Source organism: Paramormyrops kingsleyae, chromosome 9 (genome assembly GCF_048594095.1).
Source record: "Paramormyrops kingsleyae isolate MSU_618 chromosome 9, PKINGS_0.4, whole genome shotgun sequence".
Taxonomy (NCBI): domain Eukaryota; kingdom Metazoa; phylum Chordata; class Actinopteri; order Osteoglossiformes; family Mormyridae; genus Paramormyrops; species Paramormyrops kingsleyae.
This window is the reverse complement of record NC_132805.1, coordinates 36,772,378-36,796,105: the sequence shown is the minus strand read 5'-3', so window position 1 is coordinate 36,796,105 and position 23,728 is coordinate 36,772,378. Positions and strand designations below refer to the sequence as shown.

Genomic DNA, 23,728 nt, shown 5'->3' with positions numbered 1-23,728 from the left:
GACTTTTGGCATTTAAAGTTATTTGATTGCATTCTCGGAATGTTATAAAATTGAGGTTATCCAAATGGGGACCTGAAAAATGTCCCCAAAAGCAAGGAAGTTTCAGGTTTTACCACATCTGTGATCTCTGCAAACACACACACACACACATATAGACACACACACACACACACACACGGCTCAAATCAGGCCTTGTGACCTATGCTACCTTAAAGGGCCAGCGCCAATTTTATTACAGGGTCCCATATGTGTGTTGTGGGGTATGGGAATGATTGCTTTTGTGTGTTTCTCCACAGAGGGCTGACAGGAGGGGGTGACTTCATTGCAGCAGACGGGTGGGAAGCACTACTGCCTCAGTGACATGTCCCCATGTCTCAGTGCATGCTTGGTACGGGTACACTCACCTCATCTGCACGCCTCAGCACCTCTGCTAACACGGCCTCTCCAAAGTCCTTTCTACAAGATCAAAGAAGTGGATTCCATGCAAATTACTGGACTTGACAGCAGTTGATGTTACTCGGTATAACTAGAGGAAAGCCAGAGACCGTTTCAGGGGTATGGGAATGGGCTCCCACAGACTCTTGGAGAGTGAAGCCCACCAGCTTTGGCTGTTGTGTCTTGTCGCAGGAGGGGACTGACAAGATGGGCCCTAAATCTATGAGCTGACCTGATGTTCCGGGTTGTTCCTGTCACCTTCTTATAGCTTTCCTGCAGACTTTACGCCAAAAGGGTCCCAACAGGCCAAAGCAAAGTATGGCCGTGTCTGCGAGGCTGCGATCGCATGGTCAGCGACCAAGTCCATCTAGACCAAGACATGGATGACATGACAAAATAGGCTGCCTTGAAAAATGGTTTCTGATTGTCCTTGACACCTGGTCACATGACCCTCCTTGGCCCCATATGAGAAGCTTGACACGTCGTGGAGAGTGAATGCATGAATGAAACTGCTGGGGTAGTTTGATGGGGTGAGGGGTCTCTGGAGGGGGTCTCTGGAGGGGGTCTCTGGAGGGGGTCTCTGGAGGGGTCTCTGGAGGGGGTCTCTGGAGGGGTCTCTGGAGGGGGTCTCTGGAGGGGGTCTCTGGAGGGGGTCTCTGGTGCTCTCAGCAAACTCATCTACTGAGGTACCAGGCCTGTGAACTATTGTCTGAATTGTAACGCCTTAACATTTTCTCAAGCTGCAAAAGTGAGACTTTTGAAGAAATATACTGCATCTGTTACAGTCCCGTATAGATATACGTCACCATCTGTCATTTAAAATATGTCCATTAAGCAACAGCCTGTTTACTGGGGCGAAATCCAGAAATTGGCAAAAACTCTTCTGTGTGTGTCCTTCAGGATAACATGGCTTCTAAAAATGAGCTTCCCTTCAGCGATGCTAATCACCTGATGGTTATCATAGTACAAATATTGTTTAAAAGGAAGTCCGGGAACTGTCTGTGGATAGTCCAGCTCGCCCAGTGAGATCACATGTTATATTTTGAAATTTGAGGACTTTCCATCAGTGTAGGCCAGCACAACATGACATTTTGAATTGTGAAATATTTGGAATTTCCAAGACCCAGAACATTTTGTTCTTTTTAAAATACATGACTACCAGACGACTGGCCAACCCAGAAGTGTCACGTCCCAAACGGCACCGTGCCTTCAGTCTCCCATGGGGCCCGTGGCTCGCGTGCCGTTCTCCACCTCGCTTTGCTAATACGATGGATGTGGTAATGTCTTGCATATTCTTTGAAAGGTCTTTACTGGAATCTCTATGCCTGACCATCTCCAAAACAGGTTTCTTATTCAGCCCAGTGAAGGACCCTGAAGATCTTATATGCTGAAGGAGGCCATCACTGTCATCTGCTAAGCACTCTTGGGTATTTCTTTATTGTACAAGTGGACGTTTTTCAAAAGGTCAGCCCAAAATAAGGCATCACGTCTCGGTAAGCCACTGCAAAAACCTTGAATTATCACAAGGCGTATTTTTTACCTTTAGAAACAGAGATAATCTCCTGAAGAATATTTAAAGCTAGATGTTCCATTCCTCTATGTAAGGGTTAATGCATGACTGGAATTTTAAGTAACATTAGTTCAAATTAAAAATTCTAATAGTGATTACTACTGTGATTCACCTGACTGGCACTATGTGTGCAGTTATAGGAGACTAATCAACACCCTTCAGAAGAAGCAGATTGGAGAATTCAGCAGCACCGTGGTATAAATGAGTGTAACGGCCCTTTAAGCCCTGGTCTGAACACGTTATGCAAACAGATAAACCATTTGAGAGATGCCTTTCAAACTCCTTTGAGACAATATGTAGGAGATATATTTTAATTATCATAATTATTTAAATGAACTGGAAACCATCTATTTACATGAACTTTTTGTGTGTTTGGTTAGGGATATATTTGTGTGTGCATGTGTGTATGTGCGTGTGTGTGGATTAGGTTTATATTACATTGTGGGGACCAAATGTATTTGATATTGTATACATTGTATCATATTACATGTATTTCATATTATATACATTGTATCGTATTACACATATATGAAATTATATACACGAGTTATTTCTCAACCAAACATAGCCGGAGCAACAAGCAAAGACTGCTGTACAACGGTCCTGTTGACAGTGGGTCCCAAGTTTCATTCTCCTTGGAGGCCAGACCGCGGACATCAATAGAGAGAGATCAGGAGAACAAGGAATTTGGACATGGGACATACATACAGGCGTGGGCCTACAGGGGCGCTGGTCCCAGCTGAAAGCCCATTGGCTCCCAGAGTGCCTAATGTGACCAGCGAACCCATATCAGGAGAGACACTCTCAGCTACTTCAGGTTATACAAACTACTTTAAGATTGACAAGCTCTCATTCTGGGTTAAATTGTTTGGTTCATCTTGTAATTTTACTGGTTTGTTTCCTTGATTGAAAGACTCATCCAGCTGTTTCACATTAACATTAGTGACATATGCATGATTATAGGAGACTGACCAATCAGCACACAGCAACTCAGCACTCAGCGTTTAAGTTAAATCAATGTCCTTTTTGATTGAATTGGTTGAAACAGTAGTTTACAAACCCCCATCTTAGCAGATAGTGTCCCTCCTGACATGGATTAGCTGGTCACTCTGAGAGTGCCCCCTCCCCTGTCACTCAGCAAATCAAAAGATATCCTTAGCTAATCATAGGATTGGTCCCTCTGTATGAATTACGGACCTTCTGCAGAAGTACATTTAATGACAGATATTTGGATGAAAGCAGCTGCATTCCACATAACTTGGTGATTAGCCAAAGTGTGGTTTACGCAAAGAAACCTATCTCACCTCAACCACCCAGCGCTTTGCATTTTCCTTCCAGACCATAAAAGTTACCATTTTCAGAACTGGAAACACTGATGAAATCCTTATCAAAAGAAATAAAACTGTAAATGTGATAAACAGGATTTTCTGTAAAGTGTGTGTTTCTTTTCTCCTCCTGGTACCTATCTCTGAATTCCTCTTAGTAACTGAGTGAATATGTGTGTGCTTATATGTACTTTGTTGGAACAGGAAAAGAAAATGCCCCCCCTCTGTCCAGTCCAGGCCTTGAAAGAGCTTCACAGACACATGGAAGAGATGCTGGTCTCCACTCATGATTTCCTGCTTTGTTTAAGTCTGACATCCAGCCATTATCCCGGAAAAAAATTAGAAGACCTGTGGGCTGCTAGAACTCCTCCGTCTGGGTCAGGATTCTTTCAGCCAGACTCGGCCCTGGTCACCGGGCCTCGGTCCCCATGTTACTGTCACTTCTGCTCCCTGGCCGAGGCTTCACGAAAGAGCAGATTCCTTTAGCCTCTAAGCCAGCAGGGAATAGCAGGTGTCATCAAGCAGAGCCACGCCGCAGTGCGACGTGGGGTGGAACTGACATAGGGGACAAATCTCTGTGGTTAGACGAGAACGGCGAGTTCGGGCCACTTGTAGGAGTCACAAAGAAAACAGTCAGCAGGAGCGCAAGGTGCAGCCTTTCAGCATCAAAGGCTGCAGTGTAGACTCACCTCTGTGTTCCTGTCCGATCGATGACACATCTAGGGTAGCAGGAAATGGATGGTTTCCGTGCAGGTAGGGATGGTGATCCTGTGTGACCTAGAGCAGACAGACAAGGTGAGGAGGAGTGTGGACATCAACCTACATTTTTTCCTTTTTACTTCAAGGGCTGTGGAGCCAGTGAAGTGTTTGTTCAGTACTGACAGAGAGAGAGCCTCTTGTGCAAACGTGTTATAATCAAACGTTTCACAATGGCAGCTCGCAGGCGCAGAGCAGGACTGACAGGAATTTAGTCTCTTGCATTATCTGTGATGGTACAGGGGGCCTTTCAATCGTATCCTTATTTACCACTGCATTATCTGTGATGGTACAGGAGGCCTTTTGATCATAACCTTATTTATCACCGCATTATCTGTGATGGTACAGGCGGCCTTTCAATCGTATCCTTATTTACCACCGCATTATCTGTGATGGTACAGGAGGCCTTTTGATCATAACCTTATTTATCACTGCATTATCTGTGATGGTACAGGGGGCCTTTCAATCGTATCCTTATTTACCACTGCATTATTTGTGATGGTACAGGAGGCCTTTTGATCATAACCTTATTTATCACTGCATTATCTGTGATGGTACAGGGGGCCTTTTGATCATTTCCTTTATTTACCACTGCATTATCTGTGATGGTACAGGGGGCCTTTTGATCATATCCTTATTTATCACTGCATTATCTGTGATGGTAAAGGGGGTCTTTTGATCATATCCTTATTTACCACTGCATTATCTGTGATGGTACAGGGGGCCTTTTGATCATAACCTTATTTATCACTGCATTATCTGTGATGGTACAGGGGGCCTTTTGATCATATCCTTATTTACCACTGCATTATCTGTGATGGTACAGGAGGCCTTTTGATCATAACCTTATTTATCACTGCATTATCTGTGATGGTACAGGAGGCCTTTTGATCATAACCTTATTTACCACTGCATTATCTGTGATGGTACAGGAGGCCTTTTGATCATAACCTTATTTATCACTGCATTATCTGTGATGGTACAGGGGGCCTTTTGATCATTTCCTTTATTTACCACTGCATTATCTGTGATGGTACAGGGGGCCTTTTGATCATAACCTTATTTATCACTGCATTATCTGTGATGGTACAGGAGGCCTTTTGATCATAACCTTATTTACCACTGCATTATCTGTGATGGTACAGGAGGCCTTTTGATCATAACCTTATTTATCACTGCATTATCTGTGATGGTACAGGGGGCCTTTTGATCATTTCCTTTATTTACCACTGCATTATCTGTGATGGTACAGGGGGCCTTTTGATCATATCCTTATTTATCACTGCATTATCTGTGATGGTAAAGGGGGTCTTTTGATCATATCCTTATTTACCACTGCATTATCTGTGATGGTACAGGGGGCCTTTTGATCATAACCTTATTTATCACTGCATTATCTGTGATGGTACAGGGGGCCTTTTGATCATATCCTTATTTACCACTGCATTATCTGTGATGGTACAGGAGGCCTTTTGATCATAACCTTATTTATCACTGCATTATCTGTGATGGTACAGGAGGCCTTTTGATCATAACCTTATTTACCACTGCATTATCTGTGATGGTACAGGAGGCCTTTTGATCATAACCTTATTTATCACTGCATTATCTGTGATGGTATAGGGGGCCTTTTGATCATATCCTTATTTATCATTGCTATTAGGCTTGGCTTTTAATACCCCTTGCTAGCTATGAGCTACTCTTCAGGGTTCCTGATTTCTATAAATATCTATCCTTGGCAGATTGAATTCCCCAGTATTTTTTAAAAGAAGCGTCTTCTTCATTTTTGTGTTAAATTTGTTTATTTATTCCATTATTTTTGGGAAAGCTCTCCATCACTTTCACATTCTGACAGGTCCCAGAGTATGGGGAGACATTAAAACAGGTTATGACAAACATTCTGAGCCTCCCTCAAGTGCAGCGGATTTTTAACAAATAAAATAGATGGGTTGGGGTTCAAATGCTGCCCCCCAGTGTGAGTTTCTCCACATTTTTGTGTGCATTTCCCTGGGTATTCTGGCCATTCTGATGAGTGTGGGATGATGAACTGGGTAAAATCATAGTCAACTCTGTGTATATTTTCTGTGAAACCAAGAAATTATTCTAACCTTTGTAGAACTGCACTTGTCATGCTAAATTTATCTTTTGGCTGTTGATGTTGTATTTCAAAATTGCTTCACTGCTCAATTGCTGGAGACAGCGACAATTTTATCATGGAGGGGCTACATTTGATGGAATAACACTGTGAAGAGAGTTACCGATGGAGCAATTATCCAGTTATGCTTCTACAAAGTTGTGTTAATTGTCCATTTTAACCCTTCTTTAAGCTAGTAACTCAATATTGCTACAGGTGATGACAGACAATGATCTTCCAAGATGAACAGCGAAATGGTTCGACGCAGCAGCGCTCAATGAAATGCAATCAGCATTAAAATGTTCAGTGTTTTTCCCATGTCGTCTGAAGGCCGTAATCACCGTCGCCATCAATCAGCGGCGGCTGATACCTTAATGAGCTTAAAAGACTCGATGTTCACCTCTCCGGGAAGTTTTCCTACGAGGTGTATTTAATGTTGTTTTTTTAAGGCTGCTCATTGTCCTTGGGAATGAACACTGTGGTGATGTACTGGTTTCCAGGTGCAGCTTAATAGGACTGGATATCAGCCTGCCTGTGTTATGCTCATCTCAGCTGGAATGCAGGCCATGTTTACAGTCACGATGGTGCTAAATGGATGTCTTCTCTGCTTACCACACTTCAAAAATCCCTCTTCATGCCGACCTGCCATCTGTCTTTCAAACACGGGCGTAATTGCCCAGACGATACCGCAGGAGGTCAGGATGCAGACAGACGTGGGAGACGGGCAGATAATTTCCCCATGCTGGAAATGCCACTGTTTCTGCAGCGTTAGTCCTTTCTTCAGTGTGGTTCTCTGTCACATCAAACATTAACATGTTTTTGCCGCTTTCTTTGGGAAACTGCTGACTGCAGAACAGTCACCCTCACTGCAGAACAGTCACCCTCACTGCAGAACAGTCACCCTCACTGCAGAACAGTCACCCTCACCGCTCCCTCCAGACACTCGGCTCAATACTCTTGCTAGTTGGATTGGGGCGGCTGGCTTGTAGGATTGGGGGTTGTTCCCATTTTGGCCCAGCTTCATTACGTACAGCCAAATATAGAGTTCTGAAAACACTAATGACTGCATAACCCTCCCCCACCCCCCACCCCCCCAGTGTGCCACCCACAGCATAAACATGGGATTGCACAGAGGAATACTCAGAGGGCTGGGATTTGTGGCGATGCTCTGTAATGGGATATGGAATTTTATTAATGACGTGTGGGTTTTGTGGAATGGCACGGTTTCCTTAGGGTGGAAACTCAACGAAACCTGTGAAAATACCGTTTTTAGCCAAATGACACATGGATTGCATCAGCACGCATTTGTCTGGAACACAAGGAGCCTCCCACTGAATAGAATGAAGGCTCTCTGGACCTCAGTTAAGTGCCGAATTAGCTGGGGTTAACTATTAGTTCCAGATGGAGATAATCTGTTAGCTTCAGACGTGTCACCTGTTAACATTAGTAGCTGTCCTTGTTTCACAGTAAACAGAGTGCAAAGTGAATTAGTGCAGTGTACTGAAAGTGGGAGTGCAGGGTATGTTTTACTCCAACTAACACTGACTGTACGATAACTTGGGAACAAGCTATAACGTCAGCCGCCACTGGACAGGTGGACATCCGTAGGAGGTTCCACAGGATGCATGGCTTCCAGTCAATGCCACAGGGGTCACTGCAGTGCAGGCTCAAGATCTGCCTTTTGCAGCACTGACACCCATATTACTCTGCAGTGCAGGCTCAGGATCTGCCTTTTGCAGCACTGACACCCTTATTACACTGCAGTGCAGGCTCAGGATCTGCCTTTTGCAGCACTGACACCCATATTACACTGCAGTGCAGGCTCAAGATCTGCCTTTTGCAGCACTGACACCCTTATTACACTGCAGTGCAGGCTCAAGATCTGCCTTTTGCAGCACTGACACCCTTATTACACTGCAGTGCAGGCTCAAGATCTGCCTTTTGCAGCACTGACACCCTTATTACACTGCAGTGCAGGCTCAAGATCTGCCTTTTGCAGCACTGACACCCTTATTACACTGCAGTGCAGGCTCAGGATCTGCCTTTTGCAGCACTGACACCCATATTACACTGCAGTGCAGGCTCAAGATCTGCCTTTTGCAGCACTGACACCCTTATTACACTGCAGTGCAGGCTCAAGATCTGCCTTTTGCAGCACTGACACCCTTATTACACTGCAGTGCAGGCTCAGGATCTGCCTTTTGCAGCACTGACACCCTTATTACACTGCAGTGCAGGCTCAGGATCTGCCTTTTGCAGCACTGACACCCATATTACTCTGCAGTGCAGGCTCAAGATCTGCCTTTTGCAGCACTGACACCCATATTACACTGCAGTGCAGGCTCAAGATCTGCCTTTTGCAGCACTGACACCCTTATTACACTGCAGTGCAGGCTCAGGATCTGCCTTTTGCAGCACTGAAGCCCTTATTACACTGCAGTGCAGGCTCAGGATCTGCCTTTTGCAGCACTGAAGCCCTTATTATCTTTATGCTTTTCTGTTCCTTCACTGAGCTTCATCTTAATTAAAACAGTTTGGGTGCAGGGCTCTCCCACACAACACCATCGAGACACTCGTCAGCAGGATTCACCAAAAGGACTTATTTACGCAATCTGAGGCAAAATGGCCATTCGAGCTCAGAAAGCAAAGCACGGGTCTCCTCAACATTCACACATGAGTCCTCAGTCTGGAAACACACCAAGTACAGCAGCCTCTTGAATCTGCCCGGATGACCTTGTTTATCTGACATTAGCCGATTGGCCTAAACCAGGTCAGCTGGGTTTCATTAACAAGGTATTAATTGGCTCACGGCAGCTCACGGGTAATTGGCTAACGGCAGATCACGGGTAATTGGCTAACGGCAGATCACGGGTAATTGGCTCACCACGGGAGGCGGGACGTCAGATCTGCGGGCCCTCACCCCATGCTATGGCCGTTTCCCAGCAGTAATGCGTAAGTTATGAAGGCTGCGAAACTGAGCTGATCAGGCAGTGCAGTATGTGCGTATTACTGAACTGGTGTCTGTATGGTGTGAGCCCGATGGTTTGTGTAATCGCTGCTCTTGTGGACCGTCTCTGACCTCTAATCCATTGCTGTGCTCAAACATGCCCATCTGAGAAGCGTATAAAAATGGCAAACAAATGGCTTTGTGTTCGGATTAATCAAAAAATGAATTGTGGCAGTGACCTGCTTAGACCTGCTTGCACTGAGAAAAATCCCTTGCAGGTTATCCAGACATGAGCGTTATGACGAGGAATGTTACAGAGAAGGAGTGTTTAAGTTAAGTCGGGTATTTAAGTTAAGTTCCCTCAGGGGCACGGTGGCGAGGCGCCCTTGGGACGGTGAGCACCAGCCCCCCCCTCCCCCCAGCCACGTTTCCGGAATCCCCCACAACACCTCAGTGCCCCTCCTAGGACACATGTGTCGATGGTCTAACTTGGGGTCAGCAGAAAACCATCTATCTAAGTAGTCCAGCAAACATTCTGCGCGATTTCTCTTAGATCTTCGCCCATTGCCGTGAACATGTAGTTTCTGTCAATATTGTATGTTTTAAAATATTTTTCCTTCGGTTTTGTAGTTTGGGGCAGCTCAGCTGACATTCATTACCCGGTGCCGTGATAAGCTTTCGGCTGTCCCTCGTTCCCCTGTTTCAGTTTAATGGCTCTTCTGAATTCCTTTTTTCTTGCTGTTTGCGTGCTGTGCTGTTTTCACGGCCATCGATAAAGGCCACTGTCGTCCTAAAACGCTGGCAGTCAGAATAACGTTACGCTTTTCATCCTGTGTCCCCAGTTGCTGATCTCCACCCGATTCCTGTGTCCTAGCATTCTTCACTGGGGTAGTAATGATGGGGGGTACAAAGGAACAAGCTGTTTCACGATATCATTCTGCTTGTCAGTCATGCACATCGGTTTCCAGATGTTAATTGGCATGGCAGGATTAACATGTGCGTAACTGGGATCTTGTTAGTTTAATGGTCTTTATGTTTTTTTTTTGAAGGCACATGCTTGGTTGTTGATATGAAAACAAAAAAAATGTTCCATAGGCTGGAATGACTGGCTCACTCAGAAGACGAGTAATTAACAGAGCGTGTAATTACAGAGCACTGTTTCTTCAGAGCTGAAAGAGTGGAATATTTTAAATCCCAGGAGGTCTAATTGAATCTGTTAGTCCTCCTTATAATGCAATTAAAGTGATGCGTCAGTGTTATTACATAAACCTGCTCGTTCCTGATATGTGTGTTTGAACGTGACTGGCATCCCTGCTATGGAACGTGACTCTGAGAAAGTTCCGGAAAGCTACAAATGGACCGTATGTGAGGGGAAAGGGGAGACCACCAGCTCAACATGCAAGGGAGGCTTAGCCTCCTAATGTCGCTTCCTGAATACCGATAAGCTGATGTGCGTTCAGGTCGAGTCCGAGGGTCTGCAGATGTTATACCTCTCAAAGGCTCAGACCAGCAGGTACGTCGCTTTCTTTTGCTGAGGGAATGTCCTTTGCAGCCTGTTTTATGAGTCTAGACAACCAGAAAAAGGATTTCAGATCCTCATCTTACTTAATTACCTCCATATTCCACTCTGCTTAACCGCTGATTGTCAGAATATAAACACTGTCTGCAGGTTCGGTCCGCTGGGGCCTTCATGTCTGCTGCGCATGAATAAGCGACTAGGAGTTTGTTACTCGTGTGTCTTTATATGTATTGAGCCACATGCGTGTCTTAGTGCCTAATGCTGGGATTTAGCAGCCTGTAGCCAGTCCTCTGAGAGATAATGAGGGATATTGCTGTGGTCTCAGTGAAATGACATCGGTAATGTCGCGCGTGCAGAGGGCTTAGTGTTCAAATCCACACCGCGTGGCGTGGTGATGTCTTCATCTCGAGCAAAGGAATGCTTTCTGATGTACTCTGTCGGTACATCCTTGCTGGTTCTGAAGGGGGGTGGTGGTGGTGGACTGCATGTGCTAAAAACCAAGCCGATGGTAAGAGTGGCTGGTCTGAAGCACTCCTCCATGCCAAGAAGCAAAAGTATTACAGTACTTGTGTGGGCCAAGGCGGAGCGTTCTCAGTTGCTGAAGAGTTTCCAGAGTGTTGCTTCACTAACCTGGGATGTTTCCATCATCCTGACATCATTATTCTCTGCCTCTGACAGCAGAAGCATATTTTTATTGCGGAGACATTGCTGCCTCTTTCCTCCTACCTGTAGGTGGCGCTGTGGAAGACAGACAGACAAGGAGGCAGCCTGAACTGAAGGGAAATATGCAGAACCAGGAATGCAGATGAAAATGCGATCGATGCACGACATGATCAAGTCGCAAAAGTCAGGCTGCGGATGGAGGCTGTGAGCAAACTTGCATCAGCCATGAAGTGACAGGGTTCATGTGTCTTTGGAGAATCTCTCCCGACCTGCCAGCACAGCATGAGGCGCAGCGGGCACTCCGCTCTCACCGTCTGCTCGCTCTCGGTGCCCCCCGCCAGCATGCGGCGCAGCGGGCACTCCGCTCTCACCGTCTGCTCGCTCTCGGTGCCCCCCGCCAGCATGCGGCGCAGCGGGCACTCCGCTCTCACCGTCTGCTCGCTCTCGGTGCCCCCCGCCAGCATGCGGCGCAGCGGGCACTCCGCTCTCACCGTCTGCTCGCTCTCGGTGCCCCCCGCCAGCATGCGGCGCAGCGGGCACTCCGCTCTCACCGTCTGCTCGCTCTCGGTGCCCCCCGCCAGCATGCGGCGCAGCGGGCACTCCGCTCTCACCGTCTGCTCGCTCTCGGTGCCCCCCGCCAGCATGCGGCGCAGCGGGCACTCCGCTCTCACCGTCTGCTCGCTCTCGGTGCCCCCCGCCAGCATGCGGCGCAGCGGGCACTCCGCTCTCACCGTCTGCTCGCTCTCGGTGCCCCCCGCCAGCATGCGGGCAGTGGGCACTCCGCTCTCACCGTCTGCTCGCTCTTGGTGCCCCCATTGGTGGGGGCTTCAGGGTTCCTTCACACATTTTCTGGCCGGTTAATGAATGATGAGCGGTGACACCCCCTGCAACATAAGAACATTCAGGGAATATAAAGAGGCATCAGGCCGGTAGATCAATTCATGGGACAGAGGGGTATTGAGGTGTTTCTTGAAGACTTGACTTTATTGGTAGGCAGCATCTTGGCACTGGTGTCCGGACAGCATTCACAATCGACAGACGCCTCTCTTGTCACGGTGTGATGCACCGCGATGGAATTGTGACAAGGCACACGTTCACAAGACGGTCAGATCAAGGCCACAGGGTCTTGTTTCTGCCTTGTGTCACGTTCAGCTGGTACTGCTGTCGAGAGTCCAGATGCCTGACACCGTGGGGTCATTAGCGCTGTGCTGCCTTCCTATTATCGGAGGCATTAAGGGGCTCAGCCAATCAGTACGGGACGAGCACCGCTTGCTCTCATGCTTGGATCGCAGTCTGCCACGGGAGGCCAGCTTCTCTGAGCGCGGCGCTCCAACTGGAGGCCAAAGTGCACCTGCCCGACTCCCTGTCTGACAGTACAGCTCTAACAACCTTTTGGAGCCAAAGGGCTTTCAGACTTTAAAAATGTGCACTTAGCGTGACTGACTATCATGGAGGGCTTCATGCTTTCTCCAGCAGACTCTTTCCTCTCTCAGACCTCAGGGTACAGAAATCCCACAGCGCTCTGTTGGTAAGTATGACTCCTTATAACATGTGAGCACAAAACTACTAATGCATGTTTTGTGTGGCATTGAGGCTCACTTGGTGGTGGGCGGCCGGGGCGTGGGAGGGTTGAATCTGTGCAGATGTGGCGTGTCCTCTCTGTGCCACACAGGTTTCTTCCAGGTACCCCCCACCCCTAGATCCAAAGACATGCGCTTCGGCTAATTGCTGTCTGTTAATTGCCCATTGTCTGCGTGCACCCAGTGAGGGAGTGGCATCCTGTCCTGGCCGTACCGCAGCCTGGTACTCTGTGCCCTGTGAGGGACTGGCATCCTCTCCTGGCCGTACCGCAGCCTGGTACTCTGTGCCCTGTGAGGGACTGGCATCCTCTCCTGGCCGTACCGCAGCCTGGTACCCTGTGCCCTGTGAGGGACTGGCATCCTGTCCTGGCCGTACCGCAGCCTGGTGCTCTGTGCCCTGTGAGGGACTGGCATCCTCTCCTGGCCGTACCGCAGCCTGGTACCCTGTGCCCTGTGAGGGACTGGCATCTTGTCCTGGCCGTACCGCAACCTGGTGCTCTGTGCCCTGTGAGGGACTGGCATCCTGTCCTGGCCGTACCGCAGCCTGGTACCCTGTGCCCTGTGAGGGACTGGCATCTTGTCCTGGCCGTACCGCAACCTGGTGCTCTGTGCCCTGTGAGGGACTGGCATCCTCTCCTGGCCGTACCGCAGCCTGGTGCCTGGTGCTGCCTAAAATAGAATTCAGTGATTGTAGGATGGGTTACATTATTTTTTTTCAGTTCTTTCTCCCTTCCTGAGCAAATATCCAGTAAGCTAACCCTTCATCCTACTAATATCCATTAAAAATAAAACACTCAATAAAAGGACCTACTCTGTTAGTGAAATTACATTTTTAAATAAGAAGAATGAATAGAGATAGAATTCACTGGATTTGGGGTGAATCCTCCTCTCAGCGTTGATCCATGACCTTCATCTGTTTTGATATAATGGCCTTCCAAAGTGCTTTAGAAGTCCTCCAGCAACAGAACCTTGAAAAACAGATGTGATGTTACGTGGAATTTAGAGGAGGAGATTTAACAACTTGAAGGCTGATCTGGCCGATGTCAGCCCAGAGAAAGAGACTAATATCCTGCTCCGCCTCACTGATAACCCTTTCACACCAAGCCCTGGCTGGAGCTCACACGGGCCCCACCAGGAACCGTCTCGCATTCACACTGCACTTGGTGCCGAAAGGGTACAACGATGACGTCAGTGTGTACGTGTTTCTATGAGAGGGTGGAGAAATGGAGGATCGTGCGAAATGCGATGAATGGCAAGACTTTTTGAATTTACTGCAAATGCTTACATTATTTTTTAGCTTCGTTACTGTTCCAGGCTTTAACTCAATACAGTTCATTCAAAATTTCTGACTGTCCCGCGAGTGACGACGTCAGCAGTAGGAGACGAACTACCGTTGGTGTTCCAGTTAAAAACTGCAAACAGTAAGGATATTTGCTTTTAGAGGAACCAGCAGAATTTTTATTTAGCTCTTTTTTGACTTCCTGTTATCAGTTTCATCTTTTAAATCTTGCTCACAACTTGCTCTGTTATTCCGATAACCCCTGCCTTGTCCAATTAACTCCGCTTCGTAAAGTTTTGTTTCCCACTCTGACGACTCTAACCCCGCCTCCTGATGTTACCCGCTCCCAACTCTGGCCCAGCAGTCTTTAGGAGCCAGAAAAAAGAGCTCTGGCCCGGATATATCGGCCTCACACCCTTGTGACCCTTTGGTGCGAATTTTTGGCCGGAATTTAGGCTCTGCACATACGCCAGCCCTAGTGTGAAAGGGTCGTAATTTCCAGTTCTACCATAATAATGTGATGCTGTATTAACTGTAAGAGTATTCTAAGAAAACAATAAAGATTTTTTTCTGGTTGGGCTTCCTTGTGCAAAATATCTGCTCTCGTTAGAGACAGCAGCACTGGCCTGCTCTAGCCGTCGTTACTGACACAACGTGTCTGGAGAGAATCATCAACAGCAGTGTGTAGAAGTGAAGTGCATTATCCATTAATGGTGGCAGTGTTTTTATTTTTCGCTGTTATTTTATTTATGTATATATACAGTACATATACACACATATGTATGTGTGACTTTAATAGGTGCCACCAAACAGCCTGCTCCCCCAAACGGAAAATCACGCAGCATGCAATGTGATTGTTGGTGCCAGATATGACGGTTCCAGCATTTCAGGAACAGCCGCCCTCCTGGGATTTTACAGAGGATGGTACAATAAGCAAAAAAACATGGAGTCAGCAGCCGTGCCTTCGCCGAAAAGTGTGAGGGGTCAGGAGAACGGCCACCTGCCTGTATATTTATATACGTGTATTTTTTTAAATCCTCCAGCAGTATTAGAAAAATGACCGAAGAGGTTCCAGTAAGAGGCGCTGTGCTATATACAGTATGAGAGCTGCTTTAAGAGGAAAAAGGGAAAGTGTGTCAGCGATTTGCACAGCGTGCCCGGCCTGCAGCAGGTGGCAGTGTTTAAGACCCAAAAGCTCGACCTCCAAGTTGCTGCTTGAAAGGCTGCAGATGCAGGAAGGGCCCCTGTCTTTGTGCCCATCGAGGGAAACACTCAGACTGAGCTGCACTAGCTGCAAATATGAAAGCGAATGCATTGACAGAAACTCAAAGCTCCCTGAGCCACTTTGGATGAGGTTTTCCACAAAGCAGATAAATAACACAGAGAGCGAGAAAGGCAGGAGCCCAGGTGGACGCACCAGAGAAGGGCACGCACCCTCTTGGCACGGGTAGCATTTATGTGGATCGACGGACGCCAAACCCCCCCGTGGGATATTCTCCCCCCAGGTACGTGGTCCTGTGCCCAGGTGCTCTCCGGCCCAGCTGTGGGGAAGTGCCAATATCAGGTCCTGTCAGATCTCCCTTCCGCTTCTCAGGACCAGCGGAGAAGAGGCTTTGCTGGGCTTTACTGGAATCCCACCTGATAAGGGGGCCGGATTTCAGGCGCCGAGCGGCTTTATGTGTGAGCTGCCTTGGAATTTCATTACAGCCCAGATATAGATGAGGGCGATGAAATTAAAATCCCCAGGTTATAACTTCAATAAGGCCTGAAGTGTGTACTTCATTGCTACACCTGATGCACTTACTAAAGATATATAATGTGGCCAAGGTCAAGGAAGGATAAGGAAGGTCAAGGAAGTAGGTGTTTTGCCGCCACTTGTGTCTGACGACACTCATTCCGGCATTCATAGTGCTTCTCTGAGACGAGACCCTGTCTGTTTCTGCTTGCTTGCTGTCAAGTCGCAGATGGAAACAGCGGGAAGTGCTGAGGAGATGTTATTGATCCGTGTTGTTTGTATTTTGAGGGATCCTGTGTCCTCAGCCCAGGAGATGCCATTCAGCGTCACGCCACCCCCAGTCAGATGCTGAGTCTCTCTTGTTTCGTGCTTTCGTGCCGTCGGTGCTTTCTGGAAGATTACGGCCGGTTCCTTCTTCTAGCTTGAATAAGTCAGCCATTACATGGGGGGATTCTAGGGCAAGGCTCTTCAAAGCTGGCCCTCGAGTCGGAATCCAGGCCTTGTCTTCAGTTCTCTCAGGTAGTTAGTTTAATAATTACTCATTCTGATTGGCCACAGAGGCTTCACATCTGGCTCACAGGTAAAGATTGGCTGGAAAATCATCAGGGCTCGACCCTTAAGGACCGTGATTTGAACAGCCTTTTTGGAGGGGGACGCAGCGGATTCAGAGAGGCCTGTGGTTCAGTAGGTTAAGGATTCAAACTCTTGTCTAGAAGGTTATGGCTTTGAATCCCATCCCAGAGTAACGATATTGCTGTCAGGCCTCTGAGTGAGACTCGTAACCCCTACTGCTCTGGAGATGCCGGCTCACCCTGATCTTTGAGCCCAAGCGTTCCTCGCTCGTACATCGCTTTTGACAAAAGATTCTGCTGAATGAATGTGCCGAAACACACCAAGGCCAAAGGAAATCACACCTGACTGCTGTTTAACAGAACCACAAAGGCTCCAAAGCGATACCTTTTATCAAGAAGAGCCCCTCGGTTCCACCAAGCCAGAATCTTCTACACAGCTTGACATCAAATGAAACAAATTCGATTCCATGTTCTTTGGCAGGGCTGCTGCCTCAGTGCTTGTGTAACAGTCTGCAACTCCCTGGTTACAATGAAGCCTTGGACCGCCCTGCATGGGTCTTGTTCCATCATGACCTCAAGAGCAGCTGGATAGTCGGTCTGGGTTCGCGAGATGTGTTCACACTATAGCTATTTACAAGACAGCTCCATTTAATGGCCTTCACGTGTACTTTGTTTTTTTTAGTGTTATGGAACACACTTACTTCAGTTGAGATGTGGTGAGGGACCTTCTGTAACAGAGTCAGGGAGAAAGCAACGCTGTAATCCAAGGAAGTAGAGCTCATGTGGCTCTCAGTCTAGAGAGGACCCGTGTTCATCGTATCGGGTGTCAGGCATTCCCACCCTTCTTCCCACAGAGCCCTAGTGCTCTTTGTCCCTGATCTATACTGGTGGCCATGTGTCTTCTTACAGCAGCTTACATCACCAGCTCAGCATTCTTACTATTATGGTGTCACTTTGCTGACTCTCACCCACAGAGTTACTCGCTCATGAAGCCAAATCTTTTCCACTATTTCACATCCCTGATTGTCACAGCCTGTCAGAATTTTATTTGGCACAAACTGATTTTTTTCATTACTTAAGTGTTTTGTTTTCCAACAGAAAGTCTCTTCAGCGCTGATGAGTTTCTGGTTAAATATTTAAAAGGTTGGTGATTATGCGCCCCGCGCTGATTGGCTCTTGATTTGACCAGGTTTTCAGACTTTAATTTTTACAGATTGGGTTCTGATGAAGCGGAAGCGGTCCAGCACAGCTTCTGCTCTTCGCTTCTATGTCATACTGATGGATGTTGAAGCACTTTTTAAATGGAACTCCTTTAGAAATGTTGGGAATTTCCCAATTGTATTAAAATGGAGAAAGGAATGACTTAAAGGCAGGCATTACGGCAACACAAAAGGGCTTTATTAAACTCACAGAACATAAACAGGAAATAAACAAGATCACAAGAGATCAAAATGAGAGGAGCAGAGGAAGACAGGGCACAGACAACACAAGAGTACACTGTCAATGACTGGACTGGGGAACACCGGACTGGGAAGCATGTATATACAAGACTAACGAGGGAGCTAACGAGAGGCAGCTGGGAGTGATTAACATGAGGGTTAGGATTGAGAGGTAAGACAAATGAGTAACAGGTGTGGCTTTTCAAAGTCATGCTAGGGAGGAGACAGGAGGGTCAGGACATATCAACAATGTGGCTTGTGGACTTTTCGCCAGGCTGCTCCTGCAGGGGAACGCAGAGCAAAAGCCGCCCACCATTGCGTTTAAGGATCTTTTGGGAGGGGTCACCTTGCACATTGCAGGCCAAATGCGCCGGGTTGCCGCAATCTAACCCGGCTGTCCACTCAGAGCTGAGCTTGCGGAAAGTCCACCTTTGGCCTCCACAAACACATTTCGGGCCAGAAAGTGCATTGGCCACTCAGAGGGCATTAATAACCCCCCCACCACCAGCTTTAAAGTCTGGGAGCCTGTGTTAAACCCTGTAGACCAAAGTGTGTGTGTGTGTGTGTGTGTGTGTGTGTGTGTGTGTGTGGGAGGGTATTCGATTTTTTTTTTTTTAAATCATGGCAGTTTATCCTTCCGTCCGTCTATTTTACGGAATAATGTTGGAAATGATCTGGGTGCAAACTAGAACGGATGGAGCTGTCTTCTGCTTTATTGTGAGTATTTCTTAGCCAGTCAGGGGGATAAAGCAGAGGCGCAATTGTGCGCTATTTCCAGCCCAGGGAGTCTTTGGGCCTCAGTGCTGATGATAAATAAGATTTGGCCACGTGTGACCTTTCGCCGGAAATTAACGGTTACTCCTGCTTTTCTCGGCCCGCTTTGGAATGACGTCTTGATTCATGTGACTTCAATTTCCCCATGTTCTTGGTCCTGGGAGCAAGTCTGGGATTGGACCACAGAGGACGGGAATAGAATATAGGCAGTTTTTTTGTGGGGGAGGTGGGGGGGAGTTTCTGGACCCTCTGTAATAAGGAAGTTGAGAGCAGCTGTCAGAACTGCTGTCTGATTGGTCACCTTTTAATGACATCTTCCTGCCTCTCTAGGGCACGTCATGCAAATTACTTAATTTATTAGTGCCTGTGATTTTGAGGGACTTGCAAATCACCTCACAGGCAGAATCACTTAACCATTATTGCATCCAATTATACACGGAAAAAATGACTATTCTGTCACTCAGGAGCACATAATGCATTCTCTCCCTTTTTATATAGGCCTACAAGGCAAGGTCTTGCAAATGAAATCCCAAAGTATCTAATCTGAACTGAACATCTGTGAAATTCACTTTATTCCATACATTTATCTCAGTGACTTGCCATAATTAGACCAAAACTAAAAATATATGTGTTTTTCTTTTTTTTAATTTGGAAAAAATATTGCTGATCTCGGCACTTCCGAATGATTTATTTGGCTGGTGGTTTAATTGCAGGGGGGTCTGGAGCTTATCCCAGGCAGCACAGCTTACGGCTGGGGGGCACCCTGGACGGGCGAGATGCCAGCCCAGCAGTAGCTGCAAGTATGAATAACAGCTTGGAAAAAAAATGTATAGCTAAACCAAACCATAAAAAACGCTCCAGTCGATCGATTTCTGACACCGTGGCTGTCGTGGTCTGGAAGACCATCGGGATTCAGACAGACCATCGGGATTCAGACAGACCATCGGGATTCAGACAGACCATCGGGATTCAGAAAGACCATCGGGATTCAGAAAGACCATCGGGATTCAGACAGACCATCGGGATTCAGACAGACCGCAGTCGCCCGTGTTAAGGATGAAAGGCTGGCAGTTTTGGTGCCCCAAGGTGGACAGAAAAAGCTCAGTGATCCTCCGCTTCATGGGTGCTGCACTGATCAGAAAAAAAGCAAATTACTGGATGCATAAAGTCGCAGAACACTGAGGTGTCCCAACACCTCCTTCTGAACCCCTGGCTCCCAGCAGGAGCACATCTGGCTCCTCCATGGTACTCACTGGAAATTCAGACCTTCGTATCTGCACAACGCCTCAATAAACGTCACAGTAATGCCTCTTCTTGTTGTCATGGATAAAGGACATTGATCAAAACTTATTTTGATTAATAAGATGGAATGCAAATGTGTAGCTATGTTTACTTAGCTACTGTCATCCATTAAAGCAGGTTTAACTTCAGAATATCTCAGTGTTGTGTGAATGAAGGAACAGCAATTTTCAAGGCAGCACTAAATGATGCTTCTCGCATTGAAACACAATCGTCGCATTAATGACTGTATTTCACATTTTTTACCCTTGGATGCAATGATATGGGCATTGGCCAGGGACATGGAGGTCAGCTGGAGAATCCGCGGCACCTGTGCAATTTTAATAACACTTAAGAAGAGGGTCTGGTTCACAGTGGCTAGTTTCTACATGGAAATGTAAAGAGTGACAGCGGTCGGGGGGGGGGGGAGAACTCATCTCTATCTTTCAAGGGATTTCAGTACCTTTCAATCCTTTAATTGGAATTTACTCCTTAAAAACATTGTGGTCCATTAAACCGGAGCGCTGAAGCTAGAAAACACGCAGAGTGAAGAAGAGGCACGGACGTGTAGAGGTTGCCGGTGTCTCTGAGGGTCTGAAGAAGGGGCACGGACGTGTAGAGGCTGCCGGTGTCTCTGAGGGTCTGAAGAAGAGGCACGGACGTGCCGAGGCTACCAGGGTCTCTGAGGGTCTGAAGAAGAGGCACGGACGTGCAGAGGCTGCCGGGGTCTCTGAGGGTCTGAAGAAGAGGCACGGACGTGCCGAGGCTACCGGGGTCTCTGAGGGTCTGAAGAAGAGGCACGGACGTGCCGAGGCTACCGGGGTCTCTGAGGGTCTGAAGAAGAGGCACGGACGTGTAGAGGCTGTCGGTGTCTCTGAGGGTCTGAAGAAGAGGCACGGACGTGCCGAGGCTACCGGGGTCTCTGAGGGTCTGAAGAAGAGGCACGGACGTGCAGAGGCTGCCGGGGTCTCTGAGGGTCTGAAGAAGAGGCACGGACGTGCCGAGGCTACCGGGGTCTCTGAGGGTCTGAAGAAGAGGCACGGACGTGCCGAGGCTGCCGGTGTCTCTGAGGGTCTGAAGAAGAGGCACGGACGTGCAGAGGCTGCCGGGGTCTCTGAGGGTCTGAAGAAGGGGCACGGACGTGCCGAGGCTACCGGGGTCTCTGAGGGTCTGAAGAAGAGGCACGGACGTGCAGAGGCTGCCGGGGTCTCTGAGGGTCTGAAGAAGGGGCACGGACGTGTAGAGGCTGCCGGTGTCTCTGAGGGTCTGAAGAAGAGGCACGGACGTGTAGAGGGTGCCGGTGTCTCTGAGGGTCTGAAGAAGGGGCACGGACGTGTAGAGGGTGCCGGTGTCTCTGAGGGTCTGAAGAAGAGGCACGGACGTGTAGAGGCTGCCGGGGTCTCTGAGGGTCTGAAGAAGAGGCACGGACGTGCAGAGGCTGCCGGGGTCTCTGAGGGTCTGAAGAAGGGGCACGGACGTGTAGAGGCTGCCGGTGTCTCTGAGGGTCTGAAGAAGGGGCACGGACGTGTAGAGGGTGCCGGTGTCTCTGAGGGTCTGAAGAAGAGGCACGGACGTGCCGAGGCTGCCGGTGTCTCTGAGGGTCTGAAGAAGAGGCACGGACGTGCCGAGGCTGCCGGTGTCTCTGAGGGTCTGAAGAAGAGGCACGGACGTGTAGAGGCTGCCGGTGTCTCTGAGGGTCTGAAGAAGAGGCACGGACGTGCAGAGGCTGCTGGTGTCTCTGTCTGCATCCCACTGAACTGCTAATTAATTGATTGAATTTTTGAAGTTTCAATTCACAGCTATTCTCTTTGACAAACAGCAGAGTGCAGTAAAAAGGCAGGGAGGTGTTTGAAAATACATAACAAGGAAGAGCTTCATGTTCTGTGCCCCAGGAGCCAATCCGCTGCACGATCAGAGCGGTGAGGAGACAGCATCACTTATTAACTGTGATGTGCAAAGTGACCCTTTGATCATAACAGACACTTTATTCTGACGAGTTGCACCCTTGTGATTAAAAGAAAACAACGCGTCCTGCAGCACAAACGTGTTCTGCAGCTTCTCACTAAAGCAGCGATGTGTTAGTGTGAAAAACAACTTATCACCAAGACCCAGGCACCTTCACGTGTAAATAATTAGCATCTCTGATCTCAGCAATCAGCAGCCGCGTTCCCAGCTTCAGCAAGGAGGGCAGACTTCCAGCTTCAAAGGCAACCTGCTGATCATCTGCACACAGACGGGACAGTTTTCACCGTCCACTTATCTCCATCTGAGAAATTGATTAGATTATGAGGAAGCCATGGTCAGAGACCAGTAAAAACAAAATGGCTGTATAACGAGTGAAAGAACTCGTGGCCATAGGTGGAAATTAGCGGGAGAACATTTTAAACTGGATTTGAGAAAACACTTCTTTACGCAGTGTGTAGTTAGAGTATGGAATAGTCTCCCTGTTAGTGTAGTGCAAGCTGAATCCTTGGGTTCCTTTAAATGAGTCCTAGATAAGATTTTAACAACTCTGAGCTATTAGTTAAGTTCTCCGAATGGCCTCCTCTCATTTGTACATTTCTTATATTCTTATGAACCTTGAAGGAATTGTGAGTATGCTCTGCTTGGCTTGAATGAGGTTGTTTTGGCTCCCACCTCTTTCCCGTGTCATTTTGTGGAGGGCGATGTGTTCAAATGCTGAGTCTGTTATCGGGATGTCTCCAGCTCACATCCCATGGTGCAGCGAAGTAGCTTCAGCATTGGATTGGCTGACCCTGCTTTCTCAAAAAAACACATCACTTTGGGTAAAAGCATTTCCCAAAGATAATGTAGCTTTGTGGGTATTATGGAGAGTATATTAGACTAAGTTAATAGAAGACTGAGTTACCTGTAGACCCAGAGATGTGTATACTTAAACGATGGCTTGAGCACCCAGACGTAAGTAGACCTTATAGCTGCCTTTAGTATTGCACTTTTATGGGGGGGTTCATCCTTTGCTAGCGTAAAATCTGACAGTTTCTACCAAACAACTTTTGAAATACTATAGTTGGTTGAGTACAGGCATGGCAGATTGAGAACAAGACAATAAAACAAGTTTATTTAAGTCATGAAAAGGATGGAAGACCGAAAGCCTCTTCAGTAATAGGCTGCATTTCTGCTTAACGGTCTTCATGAGAGCCTCCCTGTTTATCAACAGGCCTCTCCATGGGCAGTCAGGCATCATTGAATATTAGAAAGCCTAAAAGCAGAGGTGCCTTTTCACAAGGGGGGGCCTCTGCAGTTCACTGGCTGACCTCACCAGCGTGACCCACCCCAAGCCTGCACTCACCTTCCCTATTAATACCCCTGGGGAAGTGCTTCATCACGCCACAGGCTGCTCAGTTAGTGCCATAACCCCCATTTACTTGAATGGGACTCGTACCTGCAGCACAAGCTGAAGCTGCTTGTTTCTCCATTATAGAGGGGGCTGAGAGTGGGGCAAATGGCGGTAAGGCGTGAATGTCTCCAGAACCTTGGGTATCTGCTAATAGTACCACAAAATGCTTGTTCATTGAGGATGTGAGTCAGATGCAGATGGGGGCTCTTGGAGTGAAGAACCCCCCCCCCCACCCCCGACACTCCTCTGGATCTGCTCTGTTTTTCTTTGATTGTTCTCTGATTATGAAGCTTATTGTAAAAAACAAGTAACTATGATAAAAATGAATTACCTTTCAATATATACAGGAACGTGGGGAAAATGT

The 23,728-nt window shown here is 47.6% G+C and overlaps 1 protein-coding gene across 1 annotated transcript in view; it reads left to right on the top strand.

The window, feature by feature from the left end:
- Positions 1-23,728, top strand: part of znf804b (zinc finger protein 804B) — a 134,957-nt gene that overhangs the window by 18,349 nt on the left and 92,880 nt on the right. The window lies entirely within an intron of this gene.